Raw genomic sequence first — 14,345 nt, forward strand, 5'->3', positions numbered from 1 at the left:
GATCAGAGAAACAGAACCAGCCACAGCTAACCTCACCTCGCCAATACCTCAGCTGACCTCGTTTTCTCGGACTGGAAGCCTCTGTGTCCTCATCCAGATGGATCTCAACTGAACTGCTGTTCATAAGCCTAAAAGCTTAATCAGGCTCCTGGTCCTCATGCCTTATATACCTTTCTGCTTCCTGCCATCACTTCCTGGGATTAAAGGTGTGCGTCACCATGCCTAGCTGTTTCCAGTGTGGCTTTAAACTCACACAGATCCAGACGGATCTCTGCCTCTGGAATGCTAGTATTAAAGATATGTGTGCCACCATTTTCTGGCCTCTATGACTAGTGGCTGTTCTGTTCTCTGACCCAGATAAGTTTATTGAGGTGCACAACATATTGGGGGACACAATATCATCACACCACCACACACACTGTGGACTTTTTTTTTTTTTGCTTGCTGTGCCTTCATTTCATCATCCTTAACACAGACTTCCTCTCTGCACCTCATAGGATTGATGGTATGAAATTGTAAAGATACACCCTGAACCTAGCACACCATACATGCTTTGAGAATGCTGCTTCCACACAAGATACCAAAGCCGACTGCAGCAGAAAAGAAAATGCTTACGTGGAGAACAATGACCACTTCCAATTGAATCCCCCTCTGCAGCCCGTGTCCACACTCTGCCACTGAGATCCCCATTAGCCACAGGGGTCTCCCATTTTCCAATTGGTTCTCTGTCTCTTTCTTTTCAAATCTTAACCTTGGCTGAACCTGTGTCCTTTTGATAAAAGTGGATATTGTATTAGCTAGGCTTTATTTGGGGGCTGGGGTTTGGGGTTTGACTTGGTGGTTTGGTTTTCGTCACTGTGACAAAATATCTGATAGAAACTGAAGGAACCCTAACCCCCCTGAACATGAGGCTCTGGCAGGCCTTCTCCCCATCCCCTCTGCCTTGACAAAAACCATTACATTACCTTCCTAAAGCTAGCCACCAAGGTCTGTTTCCTTATTTGGCCCCTTCTTCCTCCTGAGGCTGACTACCAAGATTCAGCAATCAGAAGCCCCCTTTAGCTCAACTAATAAACATGCCCAATTAAAACTAAACACCTCATCCTAACATGGGGCTTCCTCCCTTTACCTCTATAAACCACCATTTAGCTATGTGCCACATCGGTCTCCTCTCTATCCTCAAGCAGTCCTTTGTCTCTTCTGGTCAAATATCCCTGCCCCTCTCCCTTGTCCTCTTCCTCTTCTCCTTCATCCCCTATCTCCTTTACAACCACAATCACACCCTAGTCTATTCTAACCCAGACCTCTCCTTTTTCTCTTCTTAAGAGTGACACCTGCAAGGTCATTTGCTGCTCTTTTTCTGCCTAAGTCAGAAGCAGCCACTTCAACTTTTCTTCCCTGCTTAATAAAGGATCTCTCTATGAAAATAGGTGTTTGGGTGTGGTTTGTGCCTAGTCCCAGGTCTGGGAAGAGCCTCCAATGTGAGGGAGTCCCCTTTAGAAACAACTGTAGAGGAAGAAGGGTTGATTTGGGCTCATGCTTTTAGAGGGTTTGGTACATGGTTGCTTGGCCACCTGCACTTCAACAGACAGAGCTTGGCAATAAGAGAATGTGGCAGAGCTTTCCACTTTGTAACAGATAAGAAGCAAACAGAAAGAGACAAGGAGGGGTGAGTGACAAAATGCCCCTAAGGACTTGTCCCCAATGTCCTATGCCCTCCAATGACCTCCATCTCCTAAAGTTTCCAGAACTTCCCAAATTAGCACCAACACCTGAAGAACCAGCATTCACCCCAAGAGCTGGTGAGGTACATTGCACACCTAGACCTTAACAGGCGATGGGAAAAGTGGAACCTTGAGTAGTGTGTGAAGTACAATGTGTTACAGGATGTGAAACCAAAGAGAGACACTGAGCACATGGCTCAATTTTTACTTTCTCAGGTCCTTCTATGTGTGCTGGGCAGGTCACCACACCTCCTCATGGTTTTCATTATCTGATATTAGAGCGCTAACCTACATCAGAACTGTGCCTTTTCTGTAAGGAGCCTGAGAATGAATGGATTGTGTAAACTGTCACATATTCTGAATTCTATCATGGAACAGTAGAGCAGCCATTGGCAACACTGTATCCTAATAAAACTTTATTTATAAAAACAGTCAGCAAGCAGAGTACAGTTGGCCTGCTTTAGTCTGTGGACTCCTGAACTAGATCAATAGTTTCCAGTGATTCTACACCAGAATCCCTTTATGAATTCCATACTTTGAAAAAAATGTTTATAAACCTACGGCATTGAGTATGAATTGAATTAGTGCTCTGTTTTAATTATAAATAAGCTACACAATATATGTTGATACAATAAACCCCCGATTGGCAGGCTTTTATATAAAGATACTGATTATATGTATATAATAAGCTCTAATTGGCAGAGTCATATATGTATGTGTATGTTCACACACATACAGCTAGACAATTCTGATTGGCAGCTTTTCATAAAATAACCAGTGTTAACATACTAGGCTAATATATTTCCAACCAGAATAATAAAGCCTGACATTTTACCTTAATAACTTACCTTACCATGAAAACATATAGGCATGGCTTCTCAAAATACAGAAAAGTACTCACAGGCTCCCAACAAACATATCAAGATATCCTACAGGTTTGAGGTGTGCTCTGTTCCGTCTTCTAGAAGGTCAAAATGGTCTGTGACTGGTTAGATGATGTGGCATAGATCTCCTCTCCTTTCTGGGCAGCTATTTTACATCATGCAGAGATGGTTGGATGATATCTATAGACCTATCTTGTCATCTTCTGATCCCAAGACCCAATTCCTTCAAATGTGTTTGCTCTCCTGGTTAACAGATAGTGTAAATACCATCAAAATATTTGTCTCTCCTTTAGAACTATTCAGCATGATACTTGTGACTTGTTAGGTGTCACCCTTTGGGACATTTTGGCTCAAGTATGAATCCTTCCAGTTATCCCACAAAAAAAAAAAAAAAAAGTCTGTCCAGCCCACTGGGACTTCAGACTCGAAACACTTCCTAATCACACCCCTAGGTGAGCTCAGCTTTAAGTTCAGTCAGAAAGTGCACCTACTTTTGTGAGGGTGCAGGCTGCCTTCAGCCTGGAGGTGTGATGGAAACCTATTAAGTCCAACACAAATAAACAAACAAAAAATACACTCTTTTATGCCCTGCTGTTGAGTCTCACTTCCCATCCTCCTGATTAGAAATAGCCTAACACGCCACTGTGTTCCACAATCAAGCAAGGATGGGTAGGAATGCCCGGGACAAAAAAAAAAAAAAAACAATAATAATAAAGGAATGGTTAGAGCAGCCAACATCTTCTCCTCACAAGGGACCTGGCCTGGGTGTGTTGCAGACAGCTGACTGACAAGTAGACAGCATAACCCTGTAGATAAGACATGCACTGCATTGGAAAAACTATTCAAGCATGCTTGGTTCTTAATATGACAAGAGTTTAAGAAAAATGAGGCTGTACATCAAAGAGCACTATTCATTCACGCACACCCCCTTCTTCTCTCCTGTTGACCATAAGATACTGAAAATGCCTTATCTCATTTGTTTAGTGGCCTCATTCCTTATGATGATGGTGGCTGTCACTGGAAACCTCTAATGAAAGCTGGGACACTTTCTTCTATAAACAGCCAAAGTATCGATATTTCAGACTTTGTGGGAGATCGGGTGTATCATCACTATTCCATTCTGCCATCATAGTAAATAGTCATAGAGCATATGAAATGAATGGGTATGACTATAACAAAAAAAAACTTTATTAACTGAAAGCAGTGGAAGAATATAGCTTATAGCTACCTGTTCTATAACAATACTTAAAACTGTTTTCTTTTCTGCAGGAAAAAAAAAACTATATAGTCAGTAATTTTTCTTTTACACTTTGTGTAAAGCATGGAGACATTAAATACTGTCCCATGTTCCACAGGCTGTGCATGCTAGAAAGAATATGAGGCTCTTATGACCTAAAACACAGTAGCCATCTCCATAGACAGAGCCCCAGGGTTGACTTTCCCTCTTCCTAGGTGCTGTTCAACTTCATTCAGGGATGCAGATAGGATACGGTAGGGCAGCCATTCTAGTGTCCCACAGAGAATTATACCTCCCTGTGCCACTCAGACAAGGAAGGGCTGCTTATAAACCTTTGGTAATATGGATGAGTTGATGTTTTCTGCCTCTGTGGCAGGCAGCTTTGTAAGTGGGGTTTTCCATCTAGACTGCCAATCAATTCTGTCCCACCAGCCACTCCCCAAGTAATCACATAGAGACTTATTATTAACTATAAAGGCTTGGTCAATAGCTTAGGCTTGTTTTTAGCTAGCTCTTATAACTTAAATTAACCCATTTCTATTCATCTATGTGCTGTTCCAAGGCTCGTTACCCCATGTACATTCTTCCCATCCTGCTTACTCTGTGTCTCATAGTGTCTCCTCTTGAGTTCTTCTTCCCAGCATTCTCCCAGTCTGATTCTCCTGCCTAAGCTTATCCTGCCTAGCTGTAGGCCAGTCAACTTCTTTATTAAACCGATCACAGTGACATATAGTCGCAGTGTAAGGGAATATTCCACAAAGCTTTTTTTTCCCCTCCTCCTGTGACACAGGTTAGAAAAAAGTAGACACCAAGAAACCACAACCTGGCATGACGTGTAAATCTTATGTACCTAACTCTGACAATACTTCTTTTACATCTCCAACATGAATTTAGTTCATTTAACAGTAATCACTTTCTACATATTGGCATGGCTACTTACTTAGATATTTTTATACCAGTTAATCTTGAACGTCTCAGAAACCTGTTGATTCTCAAACGTACCGTATTGTGTAAATCTCTGCTATGTGGCCACTATGTCCAGTGCTGTTTCTCTGAATATCAGTAGTCATTAGCTACCCCCAAGACTGATGTTTGAAGTCTCACACCTAAACCATCAAGATGACTTGATGGGAACTGGCTCATGGAGTAGCTCTCTCTCCTAGCATCACACTGAAGTGTTTCCCAAAGCACTAGAGATCTCTTCCTCTCAGCTCCATCCACTCACGAACACAGTGAGTTTTTAATTCACTCTGTGGAATGTTAGTTTTAAATCTAATCCCCAAAAGGTGCTGGGACCCATTGCATAAAGTAACCTAATGTCTATCGCCTATGACCACAGTCAGGCAGTCAGTGAGAAAAAAAAATCTTGGTCACCAGCACCAGCCTGCATTCCCATGGGTCCCACTGAGCTGTTGCTGGGAAGATCACTTTCCAATACCTTCCTCCTGAGTAAGGGGAATAGAGATGGAGTTGATCAATAAAGCTCTAGCTATTGTCTAGAAGACCAGACTTTGGAAAATAATGTGCAGTAATGGTGCTCAGATAATTCTTTCAGGGATTCCAAAGACCCTCTAAAGATTCACAGAAAACATCTCCTCAACTGAGTACAAGAGCTGAATGCATCCATACAGCCCAGGTCATGGATACCAATAGCCTGTGCATATGCCTACTTCAAGAAAAATATCATATTGAGCTCTGTTTCACCCCCTCTACCCCACACAGCCCCCTCCTAGGAACATTCTCCAGAAGTTCTCTTTGATGAGGACTCAGGAAACATCTCCTGTCCCAAAGCCCTGAAACAACAAAATGATATGAAAATTTCAGGAACTAGCCAAATGGGTTTTCTGTTCTGAAAACAAAATGCCTGTGACTGTAATCTACAAAAGAAAGAAGTCTGCTTCAACTCATGGCTGTGACAGCATGGAAGTCCAAGAACATGGTGCCTGGAACATATGCTTCAACTCATAGAGGATACAAACAGCAAACAGGTATGTACAAACAACAAGAGAAAACAAAACAAAACAAAACAAAAACGAGGTATAGCCTTGCTTTATGACAGCCAGCTCTTATGGAATTCAGTCGGTCCATTGAGAGCAAGAACTCACTCAGAAAAGAAAAGCATCAATCCCTCACCGTTCCCACCTCCCATCACTGTAGCAATCAAAGTTAATGTGGGTTTCAAAGGAGATAAGGCATATTCAAAGCATAACAGATACCAATGGAGGTCTTTAAATGATTGATTTTTATAACATAGATGCTACCTAATTCCTGAAGAACAGTGTCCTTAAGGACAAACAACTGTATTTTTGGAAGATGGAGAGATTAGATAGATAGATAGATAGATAGATAGATAGATAGATACATACATACATACATACATACATACATACACACACACACACACACACACACATACATACATACATACATACATACATGATAGATAACCCTGATACATAATAGAAATGTTTTGAACTCTGACAAAAATGGAGAGCATATTAACATCTACTCCCCAAGGAGGCTAAAAGAAAATTGAATATCCCCTTTCCTATATTTTCACACACAATTACTACAGTACAGTCTTCATCAATTAAGCTCCTACATTTCTGGCACCACGCTGGGAGAAAAATGAGCACAACCACCACCTTAAAGGGTTTCCATTCCAGCTGAGACAAAAAGGCACTCCAGCAAATAACCATGATACCAAGTCGACTACACATGCTGTAATAAAGATACAAAAAGTGCAGAAAAATAATAAGCTTGTCTGCTTTGTTTCTTCAAGGGCCACGAGTTTTAAAAATTTACCAAGGCATCCACTGAGGGCAGGGGCTAATTGCCCATCTTCAGAGCTTAGCAACAACTAATGAAATGAAAGCAGGATTTTCTGGTTCTCCAAAACAAAACACATTGAATGATGGCCACACACATTTTCAGTGCTCCTAGAAATGACCAAAGCATCTCTTCTGCATTTATGACCTAAAAACCTCTATACTGACAGGATAAAGCCTTGAGAAGAGACCAAAACAAAGGCTTAATACCCTTTCCCTCATCTTCCATCTCTACCTCAGCCTCTGAGTTCATCAAAGGCTCCATCTCATGGCATCTATAACAGAAAGGGCTTTTTTTTTTCCTTTTTGCCAATGAACCAGATGCCTGAAAACACTTGAAAGGATTTACTTTTTACATCTATTCATCCCACACACATGCACTAAGCACTTGTTGGGTGCTTTCCAGTCTGCGAGACACTCAGATGAAGAGATAAACACAATCTGATCTTCATCCTTGGTGGGCTCACAGTCCACGGCCCAATGCAGGGAAGAAAGGAAAGATAAATTCCCCAACAAATAAGAACATTTCAAAGTGAAAATTTCCCCGGTACTTTTGTCTGTTATTATGGAAGCAATCAAATACTGTTTCTTATGCATAAATCAAAAGACAGAAAAAAATCCATTATTTTGCAGAGTCAAAGTGTCTAACAGAGGAGATTTGAGTTCCTGGTTGGTAGACATTTCCTTCTAGCCTTCTGAATTGGCTTAATACTCCTAACATTCAGTTTTCTAACTGGGTTACTGCCATGTTCAAAGGCTGACATACAGTTCTGTGTGAAGTCTAGCCTCCTGAGCATGGCACCAAGTACTCTAAAATTTAGCCTCAACTGTGTGTTCTAGCATTGCTTATTTAGTTAATAAATGTCTACAAAGCACTAGACATTGTTCTAGGCATGAGAGATACCTGGAAAGATGAGGCAGTTAACAGTTCCTAGTTTCAAGCCCCTTCCCACTGCACCAAGGCTGTGCAAGGTGTCACACCACAGGCACCGGATTCCAGAAGCCTGCCCATAGACCAGGGACAGATCCTGATCCCCCTGCCTGGGTGCCCCCAAACAGTTCGAGCCAAACAACCATCTTCCATATCCAGAGGGCCTAGTCCAGTCCCATGGGGGCTCCACAGCCACCAGTCCATAGTTCATGGGCTCCCACTAGTGTGGCGGGTCATCTCTGCACGTCCTCCCATCATGATCTTGACTTCCCTTACCTGCAGTATCTCTCCTCTCTCTCATCAATTGGATTCCTGGAGCTCAGCCTGGTGCCTGGCCATGGATCTCTGCATCTGCCTCCATCAGTCACTGGACAAAGGCTCTATGATAGGCTAGTGTGCTGGGCTCTGCTGACTCCCCATGGGAGACCTCAAATTGGGGGATGTGGGGATGCAGGGTGGCTTGGGAAAGAGGGCTGGGTGTGGGAGGAGGGAGGAGGGGGGATATGTGGATAGCATGTGGAGTGAGTAGAAAATTTCTTAATAAAGAGAAATGAAAAAAAGGTACATTCCTACAGAAGATACTCACAGAAAACAAACAAACGAGTTCTTAGTTTCTTAGAAGGCTAGTTGACAGACAGTGGAGTGTGGTAGTGCATGCTTGCAATCCCAGCACTCAAGAGGCTGGCACAGGGGGACTAAGAGTTCAGGGTCAGCCTGGGCTACATAGTGAAGGTTGTCATAAATAAATAAATAATAAAGAAGGAAGGAAGAAGAAAAACTAGTTGAGGTAAATCAAACTAAGCAAGTAAACAAGATTTTCCAACAGCAGTAAGTGCTATGGAGGAAACTAGAGTAATAGGGATTGGGAGGGTTGAGATCTCAATAATGCTCTAGGTTATGAACTGGTCAAGACAACATCCCATAGGGCCCTAGAGAGCACAATGTCCAGAGCCTCTGGAGCAAGGGGTGACTATGGAGAGAGTGGGGTGGAGAGTGGCTGAATCTGGGCCCAGGAGGGAAAAAAAATGTGGAGTTATAGCTCATGTTTGAAGAGAAACCATTAGTGGGGTGTTCATCTGGAGATGAATGCAGAGCAGTGGGAAGTTCCTCCAGAGCTCAGATGAAAAGCTATGGTGGCCTATGCTGTCATCTTTGTGAACTGTGAGTGACAGTTCACAAAAGCCAGATACTGGAGCTCGATGCACGGTCTGCAGGCAGCTCAGCAGGCTAGCGGGTGTCCTCTCCTGGTGCCTCAGTAGGTCTGAGCCTCTTGCAGGTGTCTCCATTGGTTGCTGTTTCTTCCAGGCAACTGGTTGATGACTCCTCCTTCCAGGCTGCCTGGCTGGTGTGGTCCCTGCTTACTCTAGGCTGTTTGGTCTGAGGCTCCCCTTTGCAACCTGGCTTGTCTGGGAGGGACGTTTGGCTATCTTTAATTTGGGGGTGGATCCAGTGAATCTGGTCAGTTTCAGGGATTTTGTGGTATTTTGAGTTGTGTATTTCCTTTCTCTCCCTCTAGGATACAAGCTTTCCATCTGGGAAACAAGAACCACAGAATACACTTTTAGATCACGAGTGGGAGTCAGGGAGCAAACAAGAATGAAAGACATCAGAGATGATTTCCACACACTTGGCTTGAGCAAGTGGGCAAACAGTGGTGCTGTGGATATAGGCATAAACTGCTGCTGTTTGTAAATTACCCAGTCTGCAGTTTTCTGTAACAGCAGCACAGATACAAATAAGACAACATGTTTGTGTCTCCTAATACTCTACCTGTATCAGGTTTCCTTATCATTGTTGTAGGCCTCCAGGAATCATTGTGTCGGCCAACCACTGCTGAACAGAGGCTCAAACCTGGTATTTTGAAATCTGGGCCTCACTGAGTTCCTCAGACTTAAACTGACTTGTGATCATTCACATGGAGATTCTGGGGATTACCCATTTTCTAGAGGAAGAGACTGAGTTTGAGTCACTTGTGACCATTGGGATTAGAATTTATGCCCTTGAAGGTCTAACAATATTAAAAAGAGTCACATAAATTGTGTGCACATTTCCTTTTTCAACCTCTACAAGCTTGCACCATACCTTATTTCATTAGGTCTAAAACACCAATTCTAAGACCTATTACTTTATGGAACACTAAAAATGAAAAAAGGAGCTCAATTAAACTTTGACACATTCTAAAACACCATGCATTATAAGTAGCTGCTCATTCAGAGATGTTGAGTACTTGGGGAAATGGTGCTTTAAAATCCCTGTTTTTACCTGAAGGAGCTAAAGCTCAAACAATGGCCGAACATCTGACGCACCCTTGTGCATTTGCTAGGTGACTTCTGTTCTCTTGGTTTCAAGAATCATATTCATCCTCTGTCTCCCCTTTCTGTTTGGTTGCCTGACTGCTCATTTTCATCCTGTCACTGTTCTGAAAGGGGGCCTTTCCTGCATAGCCCAGGCTAGCCTTGAACTCACTATCTAGCCCCAGCTGACTTGGACCCCAGGGTCTTCCTTTCCTCAACCTGCCAAGTGCTCAGATTTTTCAGAAGAGATGTAGTCATAATGGTTCAGCATCAAGAAATAAAGAGCAAATTGCGGTGTTCCAAGTGAGGCTGCATTCTATACAAATGCCCTTACCGGCAGCTGGTAACTTAATGGGATCGGGAGGAAAGGGGGCTGAGCTCCTTCTCCATGGGCGGTACTGTCCAGAGTTGTCAGGGATAATGGTAATTTATGTTTACCTCCACACCTGCGCTCTTCCTTGCCTTAGCGGATTCTAGCACAGCTTCTCCCCAGGGGAAGGAGAGGGAGGGGCTGGAATGAGAGGCAGGAAACAGCTCTTGTGCACAGCAGCTCAGCTAAATTGCATTTGCCCTCTTTTGCATAGAGCAATAAAGTCTTCTAGAAAATGCAGCATAGATTTTTAATTTTCTCCTTGTCACTAGGTGCTGTAATCACATAATTAACCAAGTGCTAGAGATAGTCATTTATAGCAAATGGGCAAAACAATCATAGAGGTTAAGTCACCCAGGGACGGAGCAGGTTACATTTGCCTCTCAAAATGCCATATGCAGACTGACAATGTGGTCATGCTGTGGCTATTTGGGACCTGACACCTAAAGAACATAGTATTCCAGAAAAAGAGTGGTGTTGAGTCCATTCTTTAAGATTGTGCATGTGCTCGGTAGTTTGGTTTCAAAGCTCTGGTATGAACAGAATTTGGCCAAGGAGCCCAGGCCCATCAGCTATGCTGTGATCCAACATTCTTTTCCACCCCATAGTTACCCCCCACTTCCTAAGTGCCTCTGCCCAGAATGCAGTTCCAGCTCAGAATGTCGTTAGACTGATTTTTTTAAAGACAACCTACATGGTTTCCCTGTGGAGGCTCCCATGCAGGCAGCTGTATCAAACAAAACACAAGCACACACACATGCACACTACCCTACCACCAGATGATTGATGGCAGAAACTAATAGAACCTCTTGAGGCAGAAGAAGCATTTGGCTTACCTACCTCCTCAGATAGAGAAGCCCTCTCCCACAGCTCGAACACTACCCAGAGCAAAGAAATGCAAAGACCCACTTCCTAAGATTCCTGCATAGTGTAGTTATTTCTCCCCCAGGTTGGAATTGCCATGATGGTCTCTAAGCAGAACAGCTGTGATGACACTCTCGAGGCCCTCACAAGCTCAAGCCTACTGACATTAACTGGTTTGGGGGTCAGGATACTCAGGGGGCTTCAGGAGGTCCTCACCACCACTACCACCCCAGAGATTCCAACCAGTATTGAAGAGGGAGTAAATGATTGACAGGAGTCGGGACCCATGAGTGGTGTAGCTACCCTTTGTCACCCAGGAGACTTCCCAGTGGAGTGGTTACATACACCTGTACATTACTCATGCTCTTGTGAGTGGTGGGGGTAAACTCATTGACTTCACCATGATGGCCATGGACATAGTCTTGTCTCTCTTTTGTTGGTACCCATCTCCCCAGGAAAAGTCCTGCAACACCAAAGATGGGAGCCAGGAAGTGTTTTGGAAAGATGTCTTCACTAACACCAACAAGCTCCCCTGCATACCATCAGTCCAAACTTGATTAGTTGTGTAAGTCTGAAATTCCAACCTTGTTAATGAGCTTTCTGTCTCCGTGGGATGTTCTCTCTTCAAGCACAGCACCCTTGGAAAAGTCGTGTTGCCTCACACTAACTCCTACATAAATTCTCCAATTTTAACTCTTTCTTCCCTAAAAGGTAAGGCCCAGACAGCACAGAAGACTCTTCCCTGAGCAAATAGGAAATTGGTGTACAGAGAGGGAGCTGGCAAGGTGAGCAACTCGCTAAATAGGTATTCCAGAGCAAACTTTAGACCAAGAGTTATCCATTCTTCAACTACAGTTTTGTAAATTAAATCTCTTCATTGGTGGCATTCAGGGATGACAAATAAGGTTAAGTTATCTGCCCAAAGTCCATGGGAGTGGCTAGGATACAAAGCTGGGCCTGTCTGCACTAAAACCACACATCCTTCCCCACAGGAGGAAGCACAGTGCAGACCTTTCCTTTCTCAACCTCCCCTACCCTGGCCTTTATGCTTTTACCTCCTCTCCATCAAAATGAGCTCAAAGAGAGAGTCTACTTATGTGTCATTCCCACCTTAAAAGACTACAGACAATTCAGGAAAAAAGGACAAACCCATTAGTATAATGGTATTTGCTCCACCCATGACCTTGGGCTATATGGCCCAAAGGAGGTGGTGCTTCCTGCCATTGTACGTGACCTCTGATTAGGAGTTGGAGATGGTCACATGCCCCTTTTCTCCATGCTCCTGCCTGTGAGGTGGATTCACTCCCAGTCACATCAGAGGATGACATCTGCTGTCTACTCCGTTCTATAATAGTGAGTGTATTTCCTCAATTTATGTCTTAATAAATTCATTTACCCCTTTAATAGACTCATGTGGACTAATCATAATGAAAAGCACCCTCATGGCAAAAACCCCACACACTCCCTGTAGCTTCTGCCCACAGCCTCTGCAGCAGCTGCGTCAGATTGGGTAAGAGGCTTGTGTGCTCACTGCAGGTCAGCCTCGCTCGCACCCCCAAGGCCACTCTGAGTCCCTCACATCCCTACTGGGGCTACTTGCATGATCAAACTCTAAAGTACGCAGCTGCTGGTGAGCTTCTCTGCCCTGCAGAGCCCAGCACTTCTCAACCCCCGCCCCCCCAGGAAGGGCTTGACCCCTGCTCAGGTGACCACCTGTAGACAAGGCAGTTCACACACGGTGTGTGAGTCAATCACAGTCTGGCCAGGTGACTCACAAGGTGGTAGCTCTGATAACCACTGCCAGAAGTGGGCGCGCTCTTCAGCAGATGGAGCACCATGCTTTTATTTATTTTTTTAAACTAGTTCTTTATTAAATAATAATAAATAACAATGTTTTTATTTTTTATTTTATTTTATAATTATTTTAATTTTACATATCAGCCACTGATTCCCCTTTCCTCCCTCCTCCCAGCCCCCACCATTCCCCCGCCAATCCACCCCCCCCTTTCCCACCTCCTCCAAGGGAAGGTCTTCCCTAGTTCCATGCTTTTAGCAGCCAGATTGGGTTACAGTTCCCCGTCTATTTAGAGATTACCAGCAGACTGTTCCTTTGCTTTTAAAATTGTTGACTGTATCAGCTGCCAATTCCAGGACACGTTGGGACACACCCTTGAGAGCGTACCCACGCAACGGCTGAGTCTGGTCCCAGCCCACGACCTCTGTCAACAGCCCGATAGCACCAACCAGACAGACAGCACCAACTAATCCTGCCAGGTGCGTGACTGCACCTGAGCGCTTCCAGCTCTTTGGTGTTTTGCTGTTGTGGTCCCAGCAACCCTATCTAGTGCTCAGAGGTTGCTTGATTCACAGGAGCCTTTCAGGGACCTCAGTCAGTTTGCACCAGACCTGCTTTAGCACTACACTGGTGACACCTGCTGGCTGAACAGCACTACTACACCCAAAAACTTCATCACAAGGACTAAAACACCAGCAATCAAGAATTTCATTCCAGGTAAGAGTACTTGGTAATTTTACACCTTAAAACTAATTAATAAATAAAAAAATAATAAAATTATCTTTACAATTTTTTAATATTTCTCAAGTCATGGTGGAAAATATTATTTCCCATGAATTTAAAAACTTTTTTGCTTGTATAATGAATGAAATTTTACAAGAAATATATATCCTTCCTGGGATGTATTTGATATGCACCATTTTGGCATTTAGCATAATAATTCACATAATATTGAAGAACTTGTTTAATAATAACAAAGATAAGTCATCATTATCAGGACTGATACAGTCTTTACAAGATAGCAATGAAGAATTACATAAAAAGATTCTTTCCCTGAAATCTGCTAGCCAGGATTTACAAGCTAGTGATAAGATCTAAATAATAAACTCCTTAGTTTGGAATCTGTTAGTTTACTATAATAACTTTAGTCCATTAATAATAAATATGCAACCATATTTGATTTTATTGATAATAAACATGAATACTTAATTGATAGAACAATAACTCTCCAGGGTGAAGTTGCCACTACTCAGATACTTTATAAGGAAGAAAGATTATCATTAACTGATAAAATAAGGTCTATGGAATCATGTGTTTCAGAAGAACATAAAAGGTTGCATGATTCCATGAGAAATCTGGAATCCCTTACAACAGAGGAGGTTCACTCACTGGGACAGATCCTAGAGCTCATTTGCAAG

This window comes from Onychomys torridus, chromosome 17, assembly GCF_903995425.1.
Source record: "Onychomys torridus chromosome 17, mOncTor1.1, whole genome shotgun sequence".
NCBI classification, from domain to species: Eukaryota; Metazoa; Chordata; class Mammalia; order Rodentia; family Cricetidae; genus Onychomys; species Onychomys torridus.